Source organism: Kogia breviceps, chromosome 6 (genome assembly GCF_026419965.1).
Source record: "Kogia breviceps isolate mKogBre1 chromosome 6, mKogBre1 haplotype 1, whole genome shotgun sequence".
In the NCBI taxonomy this organism is placed as follows: domain Eukaryota; kingdom Metazoa; phylum Chordata; class Mammalia; order Artiodactyla; family Physeteridae; genus Kogia; species Kogia breviceps.
Genome location: NC_081315.1, coordinates 65,417,442 through 65,443,783, shown reverse-complemented (window position 1 = coordinate 65,443,783; position 26,342 = coordinate 65,417,442). Strand labels below are relative to the sequence as shown.

Genomic DNA, 26,342 nt, shown 5'->3' with positions numbered 1-26,342 from the left:
GAGGTATTATGCTGGTTAACACGGGATAATGGTGCTGATATTTTTATATGTTCTAAATTTGTAGTGCTGATAAAGAATTTATTGTGGAGGCTGAAAGTCTAATACATGATTTATATTGCCTCAGAGGCAGAATTGCTACTGAAATTGCGAAGTGTTAACAGCTATTTTTTAAATGGCTTTTCTATATCTTAATTCATATTCTAATTGCTTTGTTTGTTTGTTTTTTGTCTTGCTGTTTCTTTGCCAAAAATATAACATGCTATTTCAGTTGAGAGGCTCATATTATTACCACTGTGGGAGGTTTCATGCAGATTAGGCAAAACAATGTGGTTGTTTTGTGCATATGGTAATCAAGTTTGAAGGCTTCTCATGACAAGTCTCATTCTTTGAGAATTTCTCCCTCTGTATGTTAGAAAAATCAAAGCACAAACACTACACTGATATCTTTTTTTTTTTTTTTTTTTTTTTTTTTTTTTTTTGCGGTGCGCGGGCCTCTCACTGTCCTGGCCTCTCCCATTGCGGCACACAGGCTTCGGACGCGCAGGCTCAATGGCCCAGCCGCTCCGCGGCATGTGGGATCTTTGCGGACCAGGGCATGAACCCGTGTCCCCTGTCTCGGCAGGCAGACTCGCAACCACTGCTCCACCAGGGAAGCCCATGATACCTTTTCTTTTTAATGCTGAATATTTTTTCAAAGATTTATTATTTGTTTATTTATTTTTGACTGCATCGGACCTTAGATGAGGCACGCCAGATCTTCGTTGAGGCATGCAGGATCTTTCGTTGTGGCACATGGGCTTTTCGTTGCGGCACGGGTTTCTCTCTTATTGTGGCGTGCGGGTTTTCTCTGATTGTGGCGCGCAGGCTCCAGGGCACATGGGCTCTGTAGTTGTGGTGAGCAGGTTCCAGAGCACGTGGACTCTGTAGTTTGCGGCACTCAGGCTCTCTAGTTGAGGCATGCGAGCTCAGTAGTTGTGGCGTGCAGGCTTCATTGCCCCACAGCATGTGGGATCTCATTTCCCTGACCAGGGATCGAACCTGTGTCCCCTGCATTGTAAGGTGGACTCTTTACCACTGGACCACCAGGGAAGTCCTACTACATGGATATCTGATTTCAATACCAATCACATCTTCCTCCAAATCTCCTTATTCCTTAATCTCACATTAAGAATTACAAAAGCAAATTAGATTCAAATGTATAAATGGTCAATATGTTAACGTTTTCAATAAATCCATAAAATACAGAGCCTATAATTTTCCATATGGTAATTTATCTTCCTCTTTTTTTTTGAAGTATAGTTGATGTGTTACTTTCAGGTATACAATATAGTGATTCAACATTTAAATACATTGCAAAATGATCACCATAATGTCTAATAACCATCTGTCATCATACAAAATTATTACAGTATAATTGACTATATTCCTTATACTATGTATTGCATCCCTGTGACTTATTTATTTTACAACTGTAAGTTTGTACCTCTTAATCCCCTTCACCCAAACCTGCACCCCCCCTCCCCTCTGGCAACCACCAGTTTTCTCTCTGTATCTGTAACTCTGTTTCTGTTTTGCTTTGTTTGTTCATTTGCTTTATTATTTAGATTCCATATATAAGTGAAACCATATGGTATTTGTCTTTCTCTGTCTGACTTATTTCACTTAGCATAATACTTTCTAGGTCCATCCATGTTGTCCCAAATGGCAAGATTTCATTCTTTTTTATGGTTGAGTAATGTTCCATTGTGTATATATACATATACCATATCTCTTGATGGACACTTGGGTTATTTCCATATCTTGGCTATTGTAAGTAGTGCTGCACTGAATATAAAGGTGCATATATCTTTTCAAACTAGTATTTTTGTTTTTTTGGGTAACTGTAGAACTGGAATTGCTAGATCATATGGTAGTTCTAGTTTTAAATTTTTGAGGACCCTCCCACAATTTTCCATAGGGGCTGCTCCAATTTACATTCCCACCAACAGTGCACGAGGATTCCCTTTTCTCCACATTCTCGCCAACACTTGTTATTTGTTGTCTCTTTGATGATAGCCATTCTGACAGGTATGCAGCAATATCTCATTGTGGTTTTGAGTTGCATTTCCCTGATGATTAGTGATATTGAACATCTTTTCATGTGTCTGCAGGGCATTTGAATGTCTTCTTTGGAGAAATATCTATTCAGATTCTTGGCCCATTTTTTAACCAGATTGGGGTTTTTGATATTGAGTTGTATAAGTTATTCATATAATTTGGATATTAATCCTTTATTGTCTATACCATTTGCCGATATCTTCTCCCATTCAGTAGGTTGCCTTTTCACTTTGTTGATGGTTTCCTTCAATGTACAAAAGTTTTTTAGTTTGATGTAGTCCTATTTGTTTATTTTTGCTTTCCATTTGTGGTTCCTCAGTTATGGAGTTCTACTTCTTGTCCCTTGCTCATTTTTCTATCATAGATGTTCAAGGGCTTTTTATAGAAAGTGTTGGAACTAGATAAAACCAAGTGAGCAAAAGATTGATATCTGCTGAAGCTGGATGATGGCACAAGAGGGATTTCTTACGCTACTCTCGCAACTTTTAGGTATGTTTAAATTTTTCAATGATAAGAAGTTAGCTCTGTCTACTGAAAAGGTCTAAAATCAGTGACCACACCTAGTGTCAGGTTGTGAGCTCTAAATATCATTCACCAATAAAAAAAAACACTAGGAGTCCTTACAGAAATGGCCAGATTCAGGTTCAGTTCAGGAAATTTATAAGATGAGCCTTAGATATCTTGTGCCAAAACTCAAAGAAGCCACCAAACTATAATAGGGTTATGTCAAAAGGACATAAGAGCCAGCTTGGCCAAAGGTGGAATAATCTGAGCATAAAAATAATCACTTCAATTTACTGAAAATAATTGTATAAAAATGTATGAGTCGGATATTTTCCAGAAGACAGATAATCTATCTTACATGAGGCATATACTGGTTGGGCTCCAGCCATGGAGAAACTCCATGGGCATGTGTCTACCCACCTGGACATCCTCTCCTTGGAGAACCGGTGCCTGGCCACACTTCCTGACCTGAAGACCTTGGAGAAACCACATGGGCATGTGTCTGTCCACTCAGACATCCTCTCCTTGGAGAACTGGTGCCTGGCCACACTCCCCATTCTGAAGAGCACTGTGTCCACCAGCCCCTTAACCCAGAGTCTCCAGATACCTCACATGGTGCAATCTGACCTCTGCAGCCTGAGTGCCAGCAACCGTCTACTCTCTGAGCCTCCAGCCTCAAGAGCTCAGTGCCTCTCTGAGGGTCTAGGCCTTCTGACTTCTGGTCTTGAAAACCATCTCTGCCACAGAGAGAGCTCAGGAAGCAGCTTTGGTAATAGCTCCAAACAGTTGTCTTCACTGCAGCCATGTCTGTTAGAATGTCTAGTCACTAGCTTTCAGTGCCACAGTGTCCCTCTGTGCTGCTCTGTGTCTGTGTACCTTCTTTCCTCAGAGCCTCTTCCTGAGGTGTCTTTTACCCGAGTGCTGTCTTCATGAGCATCATTACTCTTATTGCTTATCTAGTGCAGAGATTCTGGACAATAGAGCATAAGTAGGGTGTGTCCTTGGAAAGCCTCTGCTCGGGAGGAGAGCCAATATACTATTGCAGTAGCAGAGTCAATCAAGTGCTTTTGAGATCTTACAAGGCATGAGAAACAACTACAGTACCACTTCCCTGTGTGTGCATGTGCAGACACATGTCCACTTGTACACATCTATATAAGCACGTTTAGTATACAGGTCAGGATCGGTAGACAAACACACATTCCTTCTATGTAGACTTGAGATTTGGACTGAGGAAAAGACAAATCTGAGCCCTCTACCATTTTTGCCAATTATAAGCCACTCAACCTTGGGTAAGACTCTTAACCTTTTTTTTTTTCCTAAATTAACTTTTATTGGAGTATAGTTGCTCCACGATGTTGTGTTGGCCTCTGCTGTACAACAGAATGAACCAGTTACACGTATATACACATCCCCTCTTTTTTAGATTTCCTTCCCATTTAGGTCACCACAGAATATTGAGTAGAGTTCTCTGTGCTGTACAGTAGGTTCTCATTAGTCATCTATTTTATACATAGTAGTGTATATATGTCAATCCCAATCTCCCAGTTTATCCCACCTCCCCTTCCCCCTCTCTGGCATCCACAAGTCTGTTCTCCACATCTGCGTCTCTAGCTCTGGCTTGCAAATAAGTTCATCTGTACCATCCTTCTAGACTGCACACATTAGTGACACCACGCCATGTTTGGTTTTCTCTTTCTGGCTTGCTTCCCTCTGTATGACAGTCTCTAGGTCTATCCATGTCTCTGCAGGTGGCACTATTTTGTTCCTTTTTATGCCTGAGTGGTGTTCTATTGTATATATGTGCCACATCTTCTTTGTCCATTCCTCTGCTGATGGACATTTTGGTTGCTTCCATGTCCTGGCTGTTGTGGATAATGCTGCAATGAAAAAAAAAAGTATGAGTCATAATGATGTTCCAAAAGAGAGAACGAGAGAGCAAAAACAAAAAGTTAACAAGAACTCATCAGAAATCATTAGAGGTAGTTAGAGCACTGACTTTTTATTTTGAAAATGACAATGATAGAGAAAGAAATAAGCTTCTATCTCATCAATCCTGTGTAATTTATTTAAAATAGCCCTAGCTGATGAAGGAAAGTTACTTAGAGAAAAATTGCAGAAAGTAAATGTAAAAGAAATGGTAGAATGAGAAAAAGCCATTGAGAGGAAAAAACTATCAGTTTTTTCTGACAGACCTTAACAACCTTAACCTTTGCCACCACCAAAACCAATGATCCAACTTAAGCATCACTAAAAGCTGGTCAACCACTTACTATGAGCCTTTACATATGATGCAATATGGAGTAAACAGCATTAGTAGTCTTGTCAAAAAAATTCAGTCTAAATCTAATTAAAGCTTTCAAACCAACTTCTAATTTAAGAAATATAGGAGATAGAGACAAGTTAAACAATACCACAAGGAAGCAATACCACAAGGAAATAAGCAGACAAATGCAGAATATTAATCATTCCTCAAGACCTGAGACAAATGACCCAGTTTCTCCAATAAATCAATGGCAAGGGGAAAAAAGGAGGTGAGACTGTTCTAGATTAAAATAGAACAAATAATATACTAAGTGTGATAATAACTGTGAATCTCATGTGCTTCCTGAATCAAATAAATCATCCATGAAAAAATACTTTTTTTATGCAATTGGAGAAACTTAAATGCGGACTACATATTAAATGATATTGAGAAAATATGTTAATTGAATTTAATATGATGTTAGCAGTGTCTTTATGTCAGAAACAAATACTTATTTTTTGGTGGTACATATTAAAGGATTTATGGATAAAGTTACCTGGTGTCAGGAATTAATCTTAAACATAAACCGAAAAAAGAAGGGGAAAGGAAACAACAAACTGGCAGATAAAACAAGGATGGCAAATATTGATAATTATTCAATCTGGCAATGGAAATATGGTTCATTATTAAACTTGCTCCACTTTGGAGTAACATGGAAAAGTGTACAGTCTTTTTTTCTTATCAAATACCTAAATTCAATCTGTTGAAGTTTGATATAAGTAATAAGGTGCCCAATATAGCTCAATTCTCCACTGAATATGGGTGGATGTTAAAACTTTTTTAATGTCAAGAATTCCCAAGAGTGTAGACTAAAGACCTCTCCAGACAAAGGACAAAGAGTTCAACCTCACTTGGAAACATTCTCTCACCTCCCTATGTGAGTAGTGGAGGAAGGCAGGATAATTATCTATCTATATTATTAGAGAGAATTATCTGTAATGAGATAGATAGATAGGTATTATAAGGAAGTTGCTCACATAATTATGGAGGCTAAGGAGTTCCAAGATCTGCAGGCAGCAAGCTGGAAACCCAGGAGAGCTGATAATCTGTGTTCTAGTCCTAGGACAGAAGACCTATGTTGCAGGTCAACCAGGTTTCCTCTTACTCTGCCTTATTTTTCTATTCAGGTCTTCAAATGATAGAATGAGGCCCACCCATATTTGTAAGGGTAATCTGCTTTACTCAGTCTACTGATAACAGATGTTAATCTCATCCAGAAATACCCTCACAGACATCTAGAAAAATGGTTGACCAAATATCTGGGCATCCTTTAGCCCAGTAAAGTTGACACAGAAAAACTTTTTAAAATTTTTTTATTTTGTCTACTAATTAGGCAAATATTTTTGTTGAAATTTGAAGGGTAAATTTTGATCTTCCATGATTTCAACCAGTAAACTCTTGCAAAATCTATCAAGTTAATTTTTACATTTTTAGTAAATAGGTTCAAAACCGTTGGAACTCTTCATATAGGAGACTTTTAAACAGGCTAAGAAAATCTGTTTCCAAATGTTCAGGTGTGCATAGAGGGTTTACTAAGTGATACATTGTGGCAGTTTAGGTTCTCAGAAGGGAGACACTTCTGAGTTTGGGGAGACGATGTTTTTCAGGGACCAAAACCTGTGAAGAGAAGAGAGAAGAAGCCAAATGGGGCAGGGGAGGAAGTAGAACTTCCATGGAGCCAGCAGTGCCTAGATTATCCTTTTAACAGGGACGTCTGGAACAGGTATGTCCTGCATATTGGTCAAAGAGGACTAAGCCTTTAAAGTCCCACATCATTCAGTTACCAGCTGAAGCTGACCTTGAAACAGCTCACAGCAGGTGACAGTCAGCTGACCTCAGTCCTCACAGCTGGGTAGCAGGTCCTTCTTTGATCTGGTCAGCTCATCTCAGAAGCTCCCCCACATGTACATCATGTAAAGATGGAATTATTCCAAACATTCATTATTTTTAAATATTCTCTTCATAATACAACTTCCTTCAAAAAAGTACTAATTTTCTTTCTTGTTAAAATACCACATTTACTTGAAGGGGCAAATTAAGTAAAATTTTTAAATTATCTTTGTCTGATAGGAACAGGTAGTGAAACAGTTTAATAGACAGCTGTGCTTGTTATATAAGAAAGGGACCTTTATCTTTTTTTTTTAAGAAAAGTGTATACTCATCTATAAGTTCAACTCTTTAAAAGTCTCTGATACAAGATAACCCATCAGTCTCACTGTAGTGCAAAAGATTTCCATAATTATGCCACCTGTGATTACAATGTTTTGAGCTTTTATTATAGGTTTAAATTTGTTATTTTTATTAAATCAATCATGTTGTCATACCTGCTGTGCATGTGTGACTTCCATTTCACTTTAAGTGTATGAATGATAGAGTAAATGAATTTGCCATCTCTGAAACTCATCTGTAACATAGTAATACTTTTTAATTCCAGGCACTGCAGCTTGGTTATACATAATGCTTGTAGAAAACAGTGTTTTGATTAATGAAGTCATTTATTATTGAGAAAGATCTTTTCTGGTTCATATACCTTAGTGGCTTACACAAAAAGTAGAACTTTTTTGTAGATTTAATTATTGAAATAGAACCTAGCAAATACCACAAGCTTAAACTTTGGAGAAATATTGGTATTTTACTATATATCATGTCCTCCTTTACTGTGTAATTTGTTGTAACTTTTTTCATATCTTCAGCAATGTTCACTCTGCATCTTCTGATAATTATGTAAAAGGAGTGCCTGTTGGTTTGGTGGATTCTTTCAGGCATTTTACTGTAACAGAGTGAACAACTGCTTGTTGCCTTTGCAATTAAATAAGAAATGTTAAAGGAGGCTCTCAATGTTTTTATTAATTTTTAACAAAGTTTTATAAAGTTCTGGATTGAGTATAAGTTCAAACATTGCTGAACAGTTATAGAATTTGTCTTCATGTTCTAGATAGTGTTAAAATGGCTTGCTGATCATTAACCAGTGTATTAAGGGAAAATATACACCTCATGTGATATTCATGAATTATGACAGTGGATGTAAATCTCTATTTTAAATATTATTCTCGATTGTTAAAAAAACTTTTTGGGAGCCTGCGGAAGGCGGCGGCTGTGGCGGCACCTGCGAGCGGAGGCCCTGTGAGAGCGAAACTGCCGCGGGGGCCGCCGGCTTGACATGGGCGCCCGCGGCTCCAAAGCTTGGGGCCTGCGGCCCTTCGCCTCGGCGGCGGGGGTGCGGCAGCCCGGAGGCTCTGTAGCTGAGCAAGCTTTGGTGCGACCGCGAGGCTGAGTCGTGCCCCCCTTCGTGTTCACGAGCCGCGGCTCCATGTTCTAGGACAAGGATGGGGATCTGGCTCACGAGTTCTATGAGGAGACAGTCGTCACCAAGAACGGGCAGAAGCCGGCCAAGCCGAGGCGGGTGCATGAGAACCTGATTCCTCAGGGCATCGTGAAGCTGGATCCACCACCTGCCCCCCACCCCCACCCCACGCCGCTCATCCACGTGGATTTCCCTGTGATCCTCTTTGAGGTGTGAGCCTGGGGCGTGGCAGGTATAAACACCCACTGCCCCAGCAAGAAACCCCCAGGCTCCAGGTGTGGCTTCCGTTGAGGAACCTAGGCTGGGGCCACAACATCAATAAACTCCCGTGGCCCGGAACGTTCAACTGTGAGCAGGGCCGTCCCACAGTGCTGGTTGGGTGTTGCTTTGTATGTGGACAGGAGGTGGCCGGTGGCTGATGGCAGAGTTACCAGTCCCCCTTTCCCAGCTATCCCTCGGAGGAGCATGGCAGGGCATGTGCTGGTCAGGAATGCCTGGCTCCTGTGTCCTTGCCTGGCCTGCATTCTTGCAAGCTTGCCCAGGGCCCAGCCCTGCTGGAGGCTACAGCACTTTACAAGCAAGGTCTGCCTTCTTCCAGCCCCAGGGTGTAGGAGCTGTGCACAGATGGGAACTTCCTTTCCCTCACTTCCTTTACCCTCTTGGAGCATTTCAGCCGTTTGCCACCTCCATTCCTCCTGTGTTGGACAGAAGCTGGGGGCAGAACAAGCCTGATTTCTTCCTGCCTACCTGCCCAAATGTTCCCACCCCCAGATGGGTGGACAGTTTGCTGGCTGTTAATAGGTGTGGGAGGCTTCTCCCTCTACCCCGGGCTGGGCTGATCCCTCCCCACTGCAGCTAGCTGTTGACCCCCACCCCAAGTTGAGAGGGCATAGGATGGGGATCAGGAAGGGCTCTGAATGCCTGTGCCTATGGGGTGTTGCCGCATCCTACCTACCGTGTCTAATCCCCCTTGCCCTTACACATCCACCACCCTGTGGTAAGGGACAGCACCCTAGGGCTGGTGCCAGTAGCTCTGAGGAACCCACCACCCCTTCCCCTACAGCATACCCATCCCTTCAGGATCAGTAAGAGAAAAGTACTGGAGCTCCGGGGTAGGGACAGAAAGGAGAGAACAGTCATAAAGGAATACTTGAAATGTGAAAGCTTGTAAATAGTCTAGTCCACGATGTTGGGGCAGAGTGTGATTTCTACATAGAAATGACTTTTTTTTTTTGTAATTCCTTACTGTGCAAACTCTGTGCTTTAAGTGCGTGAGAAATGGCTTGGGGGGCAGGGGGTAGCCCTCAATCTAGGAAGGCTGTTGTGTTATTTGTTTTTTTTTTTTTTTTTTTGGTGGTACGCGGGCCTCTCACTGCTGCGGCCCCTCCCATTGTGGAGCACAGGCTCCGGACGCGCAGGCTCAGCGGCCATGGCTCACGGGCCCAGCCGCTCCACGGCATGTGGGATCCTCCCGGACCGAGGCACGAACCCGTGTCCCCTGCATCGGCAGGCGGATTCTCAACCACTGCGCCACCAGGGAAGCCCAGTTGTGTTATTTGTTAAATAAAATTATTTGTAGACACCTGCAAAAAAAAAAAAAAATTGGGGCCAACTGTTCTTCAGATTATTATTTTATCTTGTAATGTGGTTGATAAAAATCTCACATTTTGAGTAAGAAAAATGGCAGTTCTGTTATTTTCTTATTTGTCTGCTTAAACATTGCTAGTCTTCCAACTGGGATTTTCTTTACTGGAAGCTCTGTATTGTTATTTGTTCATTTTATGAGGATGAGTTTAGCCCCAAATTGGTCATATAATCCAAAAATCTTCTCAACTGGGCACATGCAAGCTGTGTTGTGACACAATACACTGAGAGTGAGGAAATGAGAGGGGCACTCTGTGAAGTCATCTTCAGGAGCTCCCACACTTCCTTCTGGACACCTCCTGTACCCAAAGAGCCAGGAAGCATGACCACCAGACATACAGACTGTTTGTCATATGAGGGTCAGTCTAATAAAATATCAGTAAAATTTAACTTCTGTCTTATTTTTAGATTTAAAATATAGAACTTCTCATTGTTTCTTACATCCAGTGGATTTTTGTGTGTGTGCATACCTTGATTCCATTGATTAGAGACTGCTGGAGCCCATGAGCCATCAGAATAAAAAGAAAGAAGTTAAAAAAAAAAAAAAAGAAAGAAAAAACTCAGGAAAGTTACTTAACCTCCTGAAGCTTCATCTTATTCATCTTTAAGATGGTAATTATAGTAATAATAATACCCTGCTGACAGACTTACTATAACATCAAATTGAATATTATGTAAAAATACCTGATAAAACATTATGTAACTGTTAGTTAATACTAATAAACATTTCAGTGGGAGTTATAAACCTGCAGGCTTATAACTTATGTCTTGAGACATAAGTTGAGTAAAAAAATTATGAGACAATTTGCATAATGTTATCTGTATAAAAGTTTAACTTTCTTAGACTTTTTAAAACATTGACATTAAGATGTCCTGTTATTGCAATAAAACTAAGTGGAAAAAAGACATTCTGATACTATAATATGTAATGCAAAAAAATGGCAAATAATAAATTTTCTCTAAGAAAATATGTTTAAAATTTTTATATAAAATACATATGGGAAAAGAATAAAATAATAAATATCCATGTATAAAATTCAATCTCCCACTTAGAAAACAATGAAGGATGGATGAAATGCCTTCAATCATCCTTAGTTCCATCATTATAGCTTGATTCAATTTAAGACATTTATTTAAAGAGATTACAACAGAGGTCCAAAATGGTGGTGTAGGAAGACCCTGAGCTCACCTCCTCCCACAGATACACTGAATCTACACCTACATATAGAGCAATTCCTCCTGAAGAAGACCTGAGGGCTGATTTAATAGCTACTGCACATAGAAGGACCACATAGAAACAGTAGGAAAGAGAGAGATACAGTACCCATGGTAACACCACCCCCCATGGTGACCTGCAGTAAGGAGGATATTGCTGAGGGGCCTAAGTGCAGACTCACCAAACTGGGACACAGCAAAAAAAAAAACCAAAACCAGCAGTTAAAAGGGCACCCAGAAATGCAGGAAGGAAATGCATTTACTAACCCTAAGTTTTCTGCCAAGTGGGCAGGGAACTGCCAGAGCTCTCTCCAGGGTAAAAGGTGCCAGTGAGCACCACTGTCTGACTTCCCACCAGGACTGTTCCAGGCCCATGCCAGCACCAACCATCCTGCCAATGTTGCCTCAGTGTGGCACTCCCCAGGGACTGCCCCCAAACCACAGTTCTAGCTCCAATCAATCTGCCAAAGCAGTCTACATAGGGGACTCTCCCACACAAGGCCACTTTTTCAAGACCAGTAGAAGTAATTGTTTCACCTAATTCATGGAAACTAAATCCAACGAAAAGGTCATAAGGATGTTCAACAAACTCAGGAGAAGAATGGAGGAACTCAGAATGTCAACAAAGAGTTAGAATATGTAAGAGAGAACTAATCAAAGTTGAAGAATACTGTGACTTAAATAAAAAATACACTACAGAGAATCAACAGCATTTTAGATCATACAGAAGAATGGACAAGCAATGTGGAAGATAGAATAATGGAAATCACTCAATCAGAATAGCAAAAAGAAAGAATTTTTGTAAGTGAGAAGAGCTTAAGGGACCTCTGAGATGACATCAAGTATACTAACATTCATATTGTAAGGGTTCCAGTAGGAGAAGAGAAAAAGAAAAAGGCAGAGAACTTATATGAAGAAATAAAACCTTCCCTCATTTGGAGGAAAAGATAACCAGACATCCAGGTCTAGGAAGTGCAGAGAGTACCAAACAAGATGGACCCAAAGATATCCATGCCAAGACATATTATAATCACAATGGCAAAAGTTAAAGATAAAGAGAGACTCTTAGGGGCTTCCCTGGTGGCGCAGTGGTTGAGAATCCGCCTGCCGATGCAGGAGACACGGGTTCGTGCCCTGGTCCGGGAAGATCCCACATGCCGCGGAGCAACTAAGCCCGTGAGCCATGGCCGCTAGGCCTGCGCGTCCGGAGCCTGTGCTCCGCAACGGGAGAGGCCACAACAGTGAGAGGCCCGCATACCGCAAAAAAAAAAAAAAAAAAAAAAAGAGAGACTCTTAGGCAGCAAGACAAAAACAACTAATCATATACAAGGGAAACCCCATAAGACTATCAGCTGATATCTCAGCAGAAACTTTACAGGCCAAAATGGAGTGGCATGATATATTTAATGTGCTGAAAGGAAAAAAATTACAACCTATAATACTCCATCTAGCAAGGTTACCATTCAGAATTGAAGGAGAGATAAAGAGTTTCCCAGATAAGCAAAAACTAAAGGAGTTAATCACCACTAAACAAGCCTTACAAGAAATGTTAGAGTCTTTTTTTTTCTTTTTTGGCTGCATTGTGTCTTCATTGCTGCATGTGGGCTTTCTCTAGTTGCAGTGATCAGGGGCTACTCTTTGTTGCGGTGCGCAGGCTTCTCATTGTACTGGCTTCTCTTGTTGCAGAGCATGGGCTGTAGGTGTGCGGGCTTCAGTAGCTGTGGCACGTGGGCTCAGTAGTTGTGGCTCGTGGGCTCTAGAGCGCAGGCTCATTAGTTGTGGCACACGGGCTTAGTTGCTCCATGGCATGTGGGATATTCCAAGACCAGGGCTCAAACCCGTGTCCCCTGCATTGGCAGGCAGCTTCTTAGAGAGTCTTCTTTAATCAGAAAAGGAAAGGCCACAACTAGGAATAAAAAAACATATGAAAGAAAAGAATCTCACTGGCAAAGACAAATATAAGGGCAGGCAGTGAATCAATCACTTAGAAAGCTAGTATGAAAGTTAAAAGACAAAAGCAGTACAACAATCAATTATAACTATAATAAGTAGTATTTAAGGTATACACAAAAGGAAAATATGTAAAATATGACCACAAAAATATAAAATTGGGTGGAAAGAGTGAAAATGTAGTGTTTTTAGAATGTATTTGAAATTACATGACTATCAGCTTAAAATACATGGCTATATATGCAGATCCATATATATGAACCTCATGATAATCAAAAAACTCCAATGGACACACAAAAACTAAAGAGAAAAGAATCTAAACAAAACACTAAAGGAATCCATCAGAACACAAGAGAAAAAAACAAGAGAAGACAGAAACAGAGAAGTACAAAAAGAATCAGAAAACAATTAACAAAATCAACTATATGCCAATAAAAATTTTAATAAATAAATAGAATTTTTTAAAAAATGGCAATAGTACATACTTATCAATAATTACTTTAAATGTATCAATAAATGGACTGAATGCTTCAATCAAAAGAAATAGGATAATTGAATGGATTAAAAAAAAAATAAGACCCATCTATACGTTGCATACAAGAGACTCACCTCAGATCTAAAGACACATATAGACTGAAAGTGAAAGGATGGAAAAATATATTCCATGCACATGGAAAAGAAAAGAAAGCTGAGTAGCAACATGCAGATCACACAAAATAGACCTTAAAACAAAGACTGTAACAAAAGACAAAGAAGGACATTACATAATGATAAAGGGGTCAATCCAACAAAAGGATATAACAATTGTAAACATTTATGCACCCAACATAGGAGCACCTAAATGTGCAAAGCAAATAGTAACAGAAATAGGGGACTGCAACACAATAATGGTAGGGGATTTTTTTTTTAATATTTAAAACTTCGTATATATTGGTTCCTTTTTAAAAATATTTATTTATTTATTTATTTATTTATTTTGGTTGCGCTGGCTCTTAGTTGCAACATGTGGGCTTTTTGGTTGCAGGAAACAGTTTCCTTAGTTGTGGCATCTGAACTCTTAGTTGTGGCATGCACATGGGATCTAGTTCCCCACAAGGGATCAAACCCAGGCCCCCCTGTATTGGGAGGCAGAGTCCTATCCACTGCACCACCAGGTAAGTCCCAGTAGTAGGGGATTTTAATACCCCATTTAAATCAATGGATAGATTACCCAGACAGAAAATCAATATGGAAACACTGGCTTTAAACAACACATTAGAGCTGGATAGATTTAATAGATATATACAGAGCTCTCCACCTAAAAACAGCAGAATACACATTCTTCTCAAGTGCGCATGGAACATTCTCTAGGACAGATTACATGTTAGACTACAAAACTAGTCTCAATAAATTTAAAAAGACAGAAATCATATCAAGCATCTTTTCCAACCACAATGGTATTAACAAGAAATCAACTACAAGAAGAAAACTGGAAAAAACACAGACACGTGGAAACTAAGCAACATGCTACTAATCAATCAATGTATTGTTATTGGGTTGTTGAAGATATCAAAGAGGAAATTTAAAAATACCTTGAGACTAATGAAAATGGAAACACAACTGTCCAAAATCTGTGGGAGGCAGCAAGAGTAGCTCTAAGAAGGAAATTCATAACAATAGAGGCCTACCTCAAGAAGTAAGAAAAATCTAAAATAAACAATTACATATGCATTTAAAGGAATAAGAAAAAGAACAAACAAAGCTTCAGGTCTGGTTGCACCTGAAAAACGCTAAGCACAAAAGAGTTCCTCAGCCCTACATAGTATGAGATAGCTGGGTAAGACCTCTCTCCAATGTCTAAGAGGCCTGAAGTGAGACAGACTCACTTAACATCCTAAGAAGATGCCCTTTACATCCTAAGAGAGCACTTTACATCCTAAGAAGGAATGAGAGAGCAGCCAAATGTTTTTCTTCCTTGGTAGTTTGAATGCTGTGAAGACTGGAGAGGTCTCATGGGTGAGAGAGGGAATTGAGCCACAGACAGTACTAGAATGACATGACAGGAAACCAGATAAGGCCAACCAGGACCCAGCAGATGACAATGAGGAGAGACTGCTATAACTGGGAATTGAACCTCCCGGCAGAGGCCAAGCCAAGAACTGGAAGCAGCTCACACCACCGTATTATGACTATACTTAAGCCCTTTGAAGGGCTTAAGTCTCACAAGGCTGCAATCATAGTGTCAGTTGGGGCTGCTGTCTTACCTGAGGCTTGACTGGAGATGGATCTACTTTCCAACTCAATTTGGTAGTTTACAGAATTTAGTTCCTTGCAGGCTGCCGAACTGAAGGACCCATTTTCTTGCTGGCTGTTGCACCCTCACCTCCTTGCTTTGTGGCTCTCTCCAGATGGCATGGAGCTCACACCATGGTAGCTTACTTCTTCAAAGCCAGCAAGACAGAGTCTCCTAACAAGATGGCTTAGAATGTAATGTAATGTAATCACATATAATAATCATATACATCCTATCCATTTACTGAATTCAATTGGTTAGAAGCAAATCATAGGTCCTACCTTCACTCACTGAGAGAAACTAACCCAAGGGTATAAACACCAAGAGGCAGAAATCATGAAGGCCCCCCTAGAGTCTATCTACCACACTCATGCTGTATGTAATTTCTTGGAGACTATATTAGTTTCCTGGGACTGCCATAACAAAGTACCACAAACTGGATGGCTTGAAAAAACAGGAATTTATTGATTCATAGTTCAGAGGCTAAAAGGCTGAAATCAAGGTGGCAGCAGGGCTATGCTCTTTCTGAAGGATCTAGAAAAGGATCCTTCCTAGCCTCCTCCTACCTTCTGGTGGCTCCCTGAAATTCTTGGTATTCTTTGGCTTGTAGATAATAACTCCAGTCTCTGCCTCCACTAATACATGACCTTCTTTCCTATGTGCGTCTCTGTTTGTCCTCTTCCCTTATTATAAGGATATCAGCCATTTGATTTAGGGCCCACTCTAATCCAGCATGACCTTGTCTTAACTAACTACATCTGCAGAGACTTATTCCCTAATAAGATCACATTCTGAAGTCCTGTGTAGACATGAATTTGGGGGTGACACTATTCAGCCCGCTACAGAGACTATGAGGAAATGCATATTTTAACCCTTGGTCTATTTATTAGGTAATTTATCTTGCAATGTATTCTCTCTCTCTCTTGTAGTGCATTTATCTTCTCTTTCTCTTATTTTTTTTTTTTTATTTCTAGATTCTACCCTGATTTTTTTGTTGTTTTTGTAGTGGCAAAAATTGCAGACTCATTCACCTTCTCCGTTGCCTGTCTGTACCACAGACACTGTAATAGTTTTGTGTTTTCCCTGCCTTCTTTAGAGTTAGTGGCTGCCATGACAGAGTACTCATCAATGAGTTATTGGCAAAAATCTGTTTAGGGGTGGGAAGTGATATGAGATTGCTGGCTCCTTTCTTCCTTTCCTCATTCTGCTTTAGCTCTAGCAATCGCCAACAGGCTGGAGGCTGTAAAAATGGTATGCCAGCCTGGTGTCTTCTCTAGTTCCACTTCCCCATCAAACTAGACCTTCCACTTTTCCTGAGGCTCCTCCTGGCCCAGATCTTGCTATTCAGATCACAGTTTTTCAGGACTGTTCCTCTTTCTTGGTGAGAAATCTGTGTCCTGCTCAAGGCTAGAGAAGGCATGCTTTGGTTCTCAGCACTCAGCCTCTTCCCACATTTCACTTCATTGCTTGGTAAACCTGCCTCCTGTTTTGTAATTTAGGGTTGTATCATTTCCTTATTTCATTGAAAATGAGAGATTTTTTTTCCCCTTCTGCATTGTTTTTCAATTTTTTTTAACAATTAGTAGGTATCAAGGAGGGGTATGAAATAAAAATGTCTTTATTTTTCCACCTTTAATTACAAGCTTCTACTAAACTATCTTTAAGAATTTTAACATAATTATTTAACCTTACTTAATATTCAAAGTTCAGAGTAAAATGATATATTTCTAATTCTCTCTATTTGATACAGTGAATTTTGTAAATTTTTCTCTTTTCCTTTTCAGTTTTGCTAATACAATATGGAATTTAGATCCAAAGCGTTACTATATGAATATTTTATATCTTCTTTTTAAGAATTATTTATGATATTTGCATTCAGTTTATAAGCAGATTTACAACCTTTTTTTTCAGATATCACTCTTTTACCTAGTTTCATTGCTTTCAGACAGTCATTTCAAACCCTCATTTCTCATTGGCTCTCATATTTCAGTTGTTGGAGAAATATTTAAGGCATTCTTTCTTAAAAATCATACAAAGATTGTCTGATAGGACTTGCATATCTGAGAACGTCTTTCTGTTTTCTTTGTACATTATTAATTACATGGATGACTGTAAAATTATTTGGTTAAAACTTCCCCAGTCCTAGATCAGTCAGTATAGGCTAGGATTTATTATGTTAACAAATGACCCCCAAATTTCAGTGACTATAATCTTCAGGTTTTATTTTCAGTCATGCCACTATGGCATCACCTTCATGCCAGCACCTGAGCTGATGAAGCATCTAGAATATTGTTGATTGTCCTGGCATAGGGCAAAAAGATCATGGCAAAGTGTGTTCTGGCTCTTAAGTGTCTGCTGGGAAGTGACACAGTCATTATGCTTGCACTTTATTGGCCAGAGAAAGTCTCATGGTCAAATCTGCTGACAATAAGGTAGGAAAGTATGACTGTCCCCCAGGGTTCAACAGCAAATACTTGTAAACAATAATGCAATTTACTACACCCTCCATATGTCACAGAGATTGCCCCACTATGCTGGCATTTTCATTCTAAAAAAAAAAGGTCAAATGAAGACTACTACAACTGAAAAATAGGAAATAGGAATAGAAATAGGTTTAGGAGAAGATAATAATTTCAGTCTTAGAGATTGAGTACAAAGTATCTAACAAGTAATTGGATATGAGACTAAAAGTATGGGGAATGATCTAGGTTGGGGATATCAAGTTATGTAATCAGTGTGCAGAACTGAATTCATAAGAATTACTGACAGGACCAGTGGAATGACAGTGTCAACTTGGAAAGCAATAACTGTAAGGATCAGGCAGAAGAAATAGATTTGGGAAAGGAAACAGAAAGAACGGGTAGAGAATTTGAGAGGAATCCAGAAGAAGCAGTGCCACATAAACTAAAGAATAAAGTATCAGGGAGAGAAAGTATTGGGTTGGTCAAAGGGTTCATTTGTTTTTTTCCATAAGATGGCTCTAATAGCATCTAGTTGTCTTTAACTTCATTTGAAACAGTTTTGTTAGATTGTTCATGATAGCTGTCATAACAGGTGGCATTAAAAAGAGACTTATCAAAATTGGTGAATTTTTGTGTAGCCATTTTAATATTGAACATTTTTGCAACATTTTTGGCATATTATGCTTTATTATTTCAAGGAAGGTAAAAACGCAACTGAAATGCAAAAAACGATTTGTACAGTGTATGGAGAAGGTGCTGTGACTGATCGAATGTGTCAAAAGTGGTTTGCAAAATTTCGTGTTGGAGATTTCTCACTGGACAATGCTCCACAGTCGGGTGCACCAGTTGAAGTTGATAGCGATCAAATCGAGACATTAATTGAGAACAATCAACGTTATACCACTCGGGAGACAGCCAACATACTCGAAGTAGCCAAATCAAGCATTGAAAATCATTCACACCAGCTTGGTTATGTTAATCGCTTGATGTTTGGGTTCCACATAGTTAAGCAAGAAAAACCTTCTTGACCGTATTTCCCCATGCAATTCTCTACTTAAACATAACAAAAACGTTCAGTTTTTATAACAAATTGTGACGGGCGATGAAAAGTGGATACTGTACAATTATGGGGAACGGAAGAGATCATGGGGCAAGTGAAATGAACCAACACCAACCACACCAAAGGCCGTTCTTCATCCAAAGAAGCTGATGTCGTGTATATGCTGGGATTGGAAGGGAGTCCTCTATTATGAGCTCCTTCCAGAAAACCAGATGATTAATTCCAACAGGTACTGCTCCCAGTTAGACCAACTGAAAGCAGCACTTGACAAAAAGCATCCAGAATTAGTCAACAGAAAACGCATAATCTTCCATCAGGTTAACGCAAGACCACATGTTTCTTTGATGACCAGGCAAAAACTGTTACAGCTTGACTGGGAAGTTCTGATTCAACCGCCATATTCACCAGATATTGCACCTTCGGATTTCCATTTATTTAGGTCTTTACAAAGTTCTCTTAATGGAAAAAAATTTCAATTCCCTGGAAGACTGTAAAAGGCACCTGGAACAGTTCTTTGCTCAAAAGATAAAAAGTTTTGGGAAGATGGAATTATGAAGTTGCCTGAAAAATGGTAGAAGGTAATGGAACAAAATGGTGAATATGTTGTTCAATAAAGCTCTTGGTGAAAATGAAAAATGTGTCTTTTATTTTTACTTAAAAACTGAAGGCACTTTTTGGCCAAACCAATATCAGCATTTCCAAAATAAGGATCGAGAACCTCTAGTTCAAAATGGAAATAATTTGATGTTGCACGAGGAGATCATTGGTGATTTTGGTGAGAGTAGTTTCAGCAGAGTGTTAAAGTCAGGCAGTCGATGACTATTAGGGACTTGAGTGGAGAAATTGAGTATAAATGGAGTATAAATAGGCCACCCCTTTGAAACATTTGGAGGGAAAAAAAAAGAGGTTGAGAGATATTCCCCCTCATTTGAACAATGAAGAGACTTGGAATTAAAGGACCAAGGATTCTGTGTGTGTGTGTGTGTGTGTGTGTGTATTCAATCTTGTTTTATAAATGGATATGCAAGATGAAATTGCATGGAATTTAAAACCAAAATCAATCAACATAACTATGTTTAAATAGTGTAAAATCCAGGTACCTATAGTCGGTCTTTAATGTCATGGTATGTTATTAGTCTGGGTCCTCCAGACCAATACAAACAAAACCAGTAGGAGATATATAATATACATATGATATATATATAATATATATAATATATAGATAAAATGAAGGGATTCAATATAAGGGATAGATTCACACAGTTATGGAGGCTCAGAAGTCCCAAGAGCTTTAGTCAGCAAGCTGGAGATCCAGGAGAGTCAATGGTATAAGTTCCAATCCAAGTTCCAGTCCAAAGGAGGAGAAGACCAATGTCCCAGTTTGAAGACAGTCACACAGAGAGCAAATTCTCCCTTACTCTGCCTTTTTATTTTATTAAGGCCTTCTACAGATTGGATGAGGCCCACCTACATTGGAGAGGGCAATCTGCTTACTCAGTCTACCAATTCAGATGTTAACCTCATCCAGAAATACTCTCACAGACACATTAAGCATGTTTACCCAAATATCTGGGTACCTCATGGTTCAGTCAAGTTGATACATTAAATTAGCCATCAGTATATTATTAAATTAAATTTGGTTTATTTAAAGAAAAACTAATATTTGTTATTGCATCGATTGATGCCATGTAACCTCAACTGACTTTATATAACCTCAATTTAAATTCAGAATGATTTAATTTCTTGACAAGGCAAGAAAATAGAAAACTATTTATTAGTGATTGGTTCTATCTGAAAACCCAAGCTACTGAGAAAGTTTTAAAAGTAAAACAAAGAAGCTGTAGGTTGTGTTTTGGTTGATTTGTTTGTTATTGTGTCCCTCTATTCCCATCCCACTGGCTGGAAATTTCAAAAGTACAGTAAAAAAGGAACTTGATTTTTTTAAAAAAATTATTTATTTATTTATTTATTTTTGGCTGTGTTGGGTCTTCGTTTCTGTGCAAGGGCTTTCTCTAGTTGTGGCAAGCGGGGGCCACTCTTCATTGCGGTGCGCGGGCCTCTCACTATCGCGGCCTCTCTTGTTGCGGAGCACAGGCTCCAGACGCGCAGGCTCAGTAATTATGGCTCACGGGCTTGGTTGCTCCGCCGCATGTGGGATCTTCCCGGACTGGGGCACGAACCCGCGTCCCCTGCATTGGCAGGCAGATTCTCAGCCACTGTGCCACCAGGGAAGCCCAGGAACTTGATTTTTAAAGGCACATAATGATAGCAGAAATGTCAGGAGATAAGGAAGAACAAAAGAGGAAGCACAAAACATTTCAATGATGGAGAAGATCTAGAAAATTTTAGGTCAATGTTTAACTTTATTTGTAGTTCCTCCCCCCAATATAATAATGTCTTGAAGATAGTGCACCCCCAAATTAGCAAGCATTCTGATTAAGATAACTAGACTCATTAGGTAAATCTTAAAGAAAACAAATATGTTTTCTAGTCTTATTGTGACATATAGGAAAGAAGCAGGAAAAAATAATAAACTAAATTAGTGTTTCAATAGAAGAAAATAGTGTGCATTTGGAATCATCAATAATCCAGCTTATTTTATTCATCCTTTTTATTAGTATACTTTATTGAGTTATGAGAGTTCTTAATTGCTTGATTCAAAACTTTTCTATATGAATTGGAAAATTTTTGTAATGAAAAATGATGTTGATAAGTTTGGAACAATAAAGAGCCAAAACAGACACAGTCGTTGTCCTCGTTGAATTTACAGACATAAGTCACTTAATAACATATAAAACTACAAAATTGCATCTGTGATGAGTGGTATGAAGGAAGCTGAGTGGTGCTATGAAAGTGTTTAATGGTGGAATTTCGTGGCTTAGGTAGTTCAGTGAAGGCTTATTTAAGGTAGTAAAGAACAGAGTGACAGGGAATAGACTGTGCAAAGGCCCCGTGGCAGAGGGAGCATGCCAAGACAGCAGAACTGAAAGCAGGCCAGGGTGACAGCAGCAGGGAAATTGCAAGAAATCATGGTGTGAGCTGATGCTAGAGAGGTGGTTGGTGAACCAACCATGCCAGGTCCTGAGAGGCACTGAAATTTTTAAGTGGGAACAATGGATTGGAAGGGATCCGAGTGAATGTGGGTAGATCAGATAAGAGGTTATTGCAGTTGTGATAGTGAGCCTAGGATAGTACCAGAGAAAATAGAAAGAAGGTTAATGTTTAAGAGATACTTGGGGAGTAAAATTGTATCTGGCAGTAGACTTGATGCAAGAAAGGAGAGAAACTGAAGTGTTAAGGATCTGTTAGCCTTTTGAGGTTTCGGAGTAAAGCAATAGAACAAAAACACCATGTGGGGAGAAAGTTTTAAAATAAAATTCTTGCACAAGTCAGAGGATTATTTATAGCAGTTGAGGACGAGAACAAATGCTTATTGTATTTCAGTTTATACAAATTGTTGATAATGATTTGTGTGTCTTACTAGAGCAGAATGAGGTATTTCTGTACCATCCTGTATATGCTCTGCTATAGTTCTTAAGACATTATAATTTCAGGTTTACATCTGTCTCCTTCACTAGATGGTGAACTAAGTGAGGGCATATAGTAGATCTTATTTACATGTCCTGCAGGCAATCAAGTTTATGGCCTAGCAGTCCCTCACATATTTGCAAAGTGAAATATTTAGGTCAAGAATCAAACTTTAAAATTTTCTGTTTTCCAAATTATTTTTAGTGTGATTATACATTTAGAAACAAAAATCTTTATATAAAATTTATCAGATTCAAAATTCCAGGTTAATAACTTCATGTACTCATTTGCATTTTATCTATAAAACTAAATGTGGTTTTAGCCAAATGGCCACATTTACTGATATGATCAGATTTAACTGTTGGCTGGATTTTGAATAATACTAACAATCACAAGCTAGTACAGAACATAATCTGAAATTTCCGTATAGGATGCTGATTAATTTTACATTACCAGCATAGTACTTTTTAGCATGATTAAAAGACATGTGGGGCTTCCCTGGTGGCGCAGTGGTTGAGAGTCCGCCTGCCGATGCAGGGGACACGAGTTCGTGCCCCGGTCTGGGAAGATCCCACATGCCGCGGAGCGGCTGGGCCCGTGAGCCATGGCTACTGAGCCTGCGCGTCCGGAGCCTGTGCTCCGCAATGGGAGGGGCCACAGCAGTGAGAGGCCTGCGTACCACAAAAAAAAACAAAAACAAAAACAAAACAAAACAAAACAAACAAACAAAAAAAGACATGTGGAGGGACTTCCCTGGTGGTGCAGTGGTTAAGAATCTGCATGCCAATGCAGGGGACATGGGTTTGATCCCTGGACCGGGAAGATCCCACATGCCGCGGAGCTGCTAAGCCCACACCTCACAACTACTGAAGCCCAGGAGCCCTGGAGCCCACGCTCCGCAACTCCTGAAACCCACACGTTCTAGGGCCCACGTGCCGCAACTACTGCACCCTCCTGCTGTAACTACTGGAGCCTGTGAGCCTGGAGCCCATGCTCCTCAATGAGAAGCCCGCACACTGCAACGAAGAGTAGCCCCTTCTCATTGCAACTAGAGAAAGCCCGCATGCAGCAACAAAGACCCCCAAAGCAGCAAAAAAAAAAAAAAAAAAAAAATTAAGAAAAAATAAAAGACGTGGAATAAATATCTATTTCTTGAACTCCTTTATCTTCTCATAGATGTGTCAAAGACCAACTACTTTTTTCATTCTGGTCAGCAGATGGCACTGTTTTACTTTATTTAGCTAATAGAGGTGTGTTTTTTTTCTCTCTCCTGACTCCTTAGACTCTTACAATTTAGACTCAACCTATTAAATTACACAGTATTTTTGAGAGTTAACTTTACACTTTTTGATCTAAAAATAAATATTATAGAATGGGGCTGGTCCATATTAAAAAATAATTCACACTTCTTTTTTTTTTAGTCAACTTGAACTTTCTTAAATTCTTTTTATTTTTAAAAAATTGTTCTCATTTTTGTAAACAACAGGAAAACCCAGTTTATTTTACTTTGTTCCTTGACTTTATTTCTGAGAAAGGTCAATGTTGAACAGTACTTTTGGAAATAAAGTTTAAATTATATCTAAACTAATGTGGCATAGTTAAAAGTTTCATTGGGCTTCAGTTTCTCACCTGTAGGATTAATCCTTTCAACTCTGAAGTTTTTGAACTTGAGAGTGAGTCGGGAGATCTTGGTTTTATTCAGAGTACCCCCAGATATACACTAAGTGACCTATAATAAGCCATTTGATTTTTTTGCCAAATTTTTTAAATGAGTTTAATAAATCTAGTCTGCATGCTACTATATTTAACTTGTAAAACCATTGTCAAGGTACTGTTTTAAAAGTCTGAACTCTCTATAAAGAAATATTGATATAAGGAATTGAAAGTTAAGAGAACCTTCAAACTTTAAGTAGAAATACAAATCATTAATAATGAAGTGTTCAAAAACCCCTGTTTCTATTATAATCATGATCATTATGATGAGCAAAAGCAAAATTGTTAGTATTCAGTTTCCTCATGTGGTCATGTTACTCTTCAAAATCTGAAGAAGCTTTACCTTGTGTCACTTACTTAAGTAAAAATACAAAAACAATACACCCAGCTACAACCTAACCTCCCCCCACCCCGACAAAAAACCCACAAAACAGTACCTCTTTTGAATGTATGTATAAGAACAAAAAAAGTCTCTAATTAGAACTTTCTAAAAGCATTTCTCCCCAATTAGAGTGCAGTAATGACTCTAAATGGCACTGTCTGGAGGACAGCTCATCAGTTAATTATAAGGAGTTCTCTAAATTGAGGAGTGAAGAATGATACTAAATTTCAACCAGTGCAGATAAATATGGTTTGTCATTATTCACTTGATATTTTAGACAGTCCATCTAAAGAGGAAGAGGTGAAGCAGAAATATTATTAACTGTCTTTTCTAAAAGAACAGAGATTATGAGAATAAAACTGAATATTTATCCAAGACTATATTTTTGTCTGGAGTATATTTTTTTATAGTCATTCAATTCCCATGATCCCCAGAGACTTTCATTTGCTTGCCCTGTTTATTTTCCATTTGGCTCTGTCAAGCAAGGGAAAACAATATGGCATTTCTATTGTTGTACCTAATAGCCTGGGAAAATGGACACATATTTCAAAAATAATAGTTATGTAATTTAAAAATATGTTGATTGAAGTTTCAATTCCTTTTAATTTTTGTGTTCCAGCATAATTTAGCATTCTGTATCCTGGTGATAAATATCTTAAAAATTCTATAACTTACTTATGTTTATCTGTGAGATAATTCTACCTGTTCAACTTTAAATTCTTAGTGTTAAATGCAAACGTAAAGAAAATAATTGTTTAAGTAACAAATTGTCAATACATATTATTTATCCTAACAATTTTCCAAATTTATTTTCTATTTTTTATTTTCTTCCACTTACATTTCAATATTTTTCATGAGCCAAAGTTATGCTTTGTTTATTCATGTTCATAGAATTCTCAATCATGTTAAAAACAAATATGGGTTTTGTTTATTGTCACAGATATTCTCTTGATCATTATTCTCCACAGTCACTTTATTCATGAATTGTAATTTGGGGACCAGACTCTGCTTAGAAATAGCCTTCGTGTTTGCTCCTCTATTCCCAGAGGAGTTTGTTGCACATGTCTCGATCCTTTTCCATCTGGCCTCTGCACAAAGGGTTTACCCGACTTTAACACAATTCTTTGTTTTATAGAGGACATTGAGTTTATCTGAGAGCGAATACACATGAAACAATAACCATGTTGCTGGAGAACCTGATCTGACCTTTATTTTAATCCCCGAACCCTAAGATGACAGAGAAACTACACTTAGCCAGAAACAAAGACTAAAGAAGGTAAGGGCTGTAATGATGACAGATCTGAAGCAGAGCTGCAAAAAAGTGAATATGAAGGGTCTGATTTTTCTGGGTACTGTCCATTATTACAGTGCTTATGTTTACATGGCTTCAGTAAAAACAGAAAAAGCTTGCTACATTTTTATCACTTTTTTATCAATATTTTATCTTTTTGTCAGTATTTATTTGTTTATTTTTACACATCTTTATTGGAGTATAATTGCTTTACAATGTTGTGTTACTTTCTGCTGCACAACAAAGTGAATCAGCTATATGCATACATATATCCCAATATACCCTCCCTACCGCACCCGTCAATATTTATATCACTGAAGAAACTTTGTGAGATTTTTAGTTTGTAAGACATTAACAAGAAAGGGCTGCATTTGCATACTGATCTATCCATGCACTTCATTGCAGTGTATTTTCTTCAAAAGAAAAACGTTTCTAATTAAAGTGTTAATGAATTTTAAAATGTAGAACTCTTCTTTCTTCGGTGTAAATAAAATCATGTTTCCTGAAACCTCATATTTAACTGAAAATCCTCCTTTTAAAATGCATGCTGCCCACAGTGTTTAAGTCAACAGATTTTCTTACTCCTTGTTCATGTTATCCATTTTATTTTCTCTG

The 26,342-nt window shown here is 38.7% G+C and overlaps 1 pseudogene; it reads left to right on the top strand.

Moving 5' to 3' along the window:
• Positions 1-8,066: 8,066 nt before the first annotated feature.
• Positions 8,067-8,426, top strand: LOC131758383 (tumor suppressor candidate 2 pseudogene; annotated as a pseudogene).
• The last annotated feature ends 17,916 nt before the right edge of the window (positions 8,427-26,342 follow it).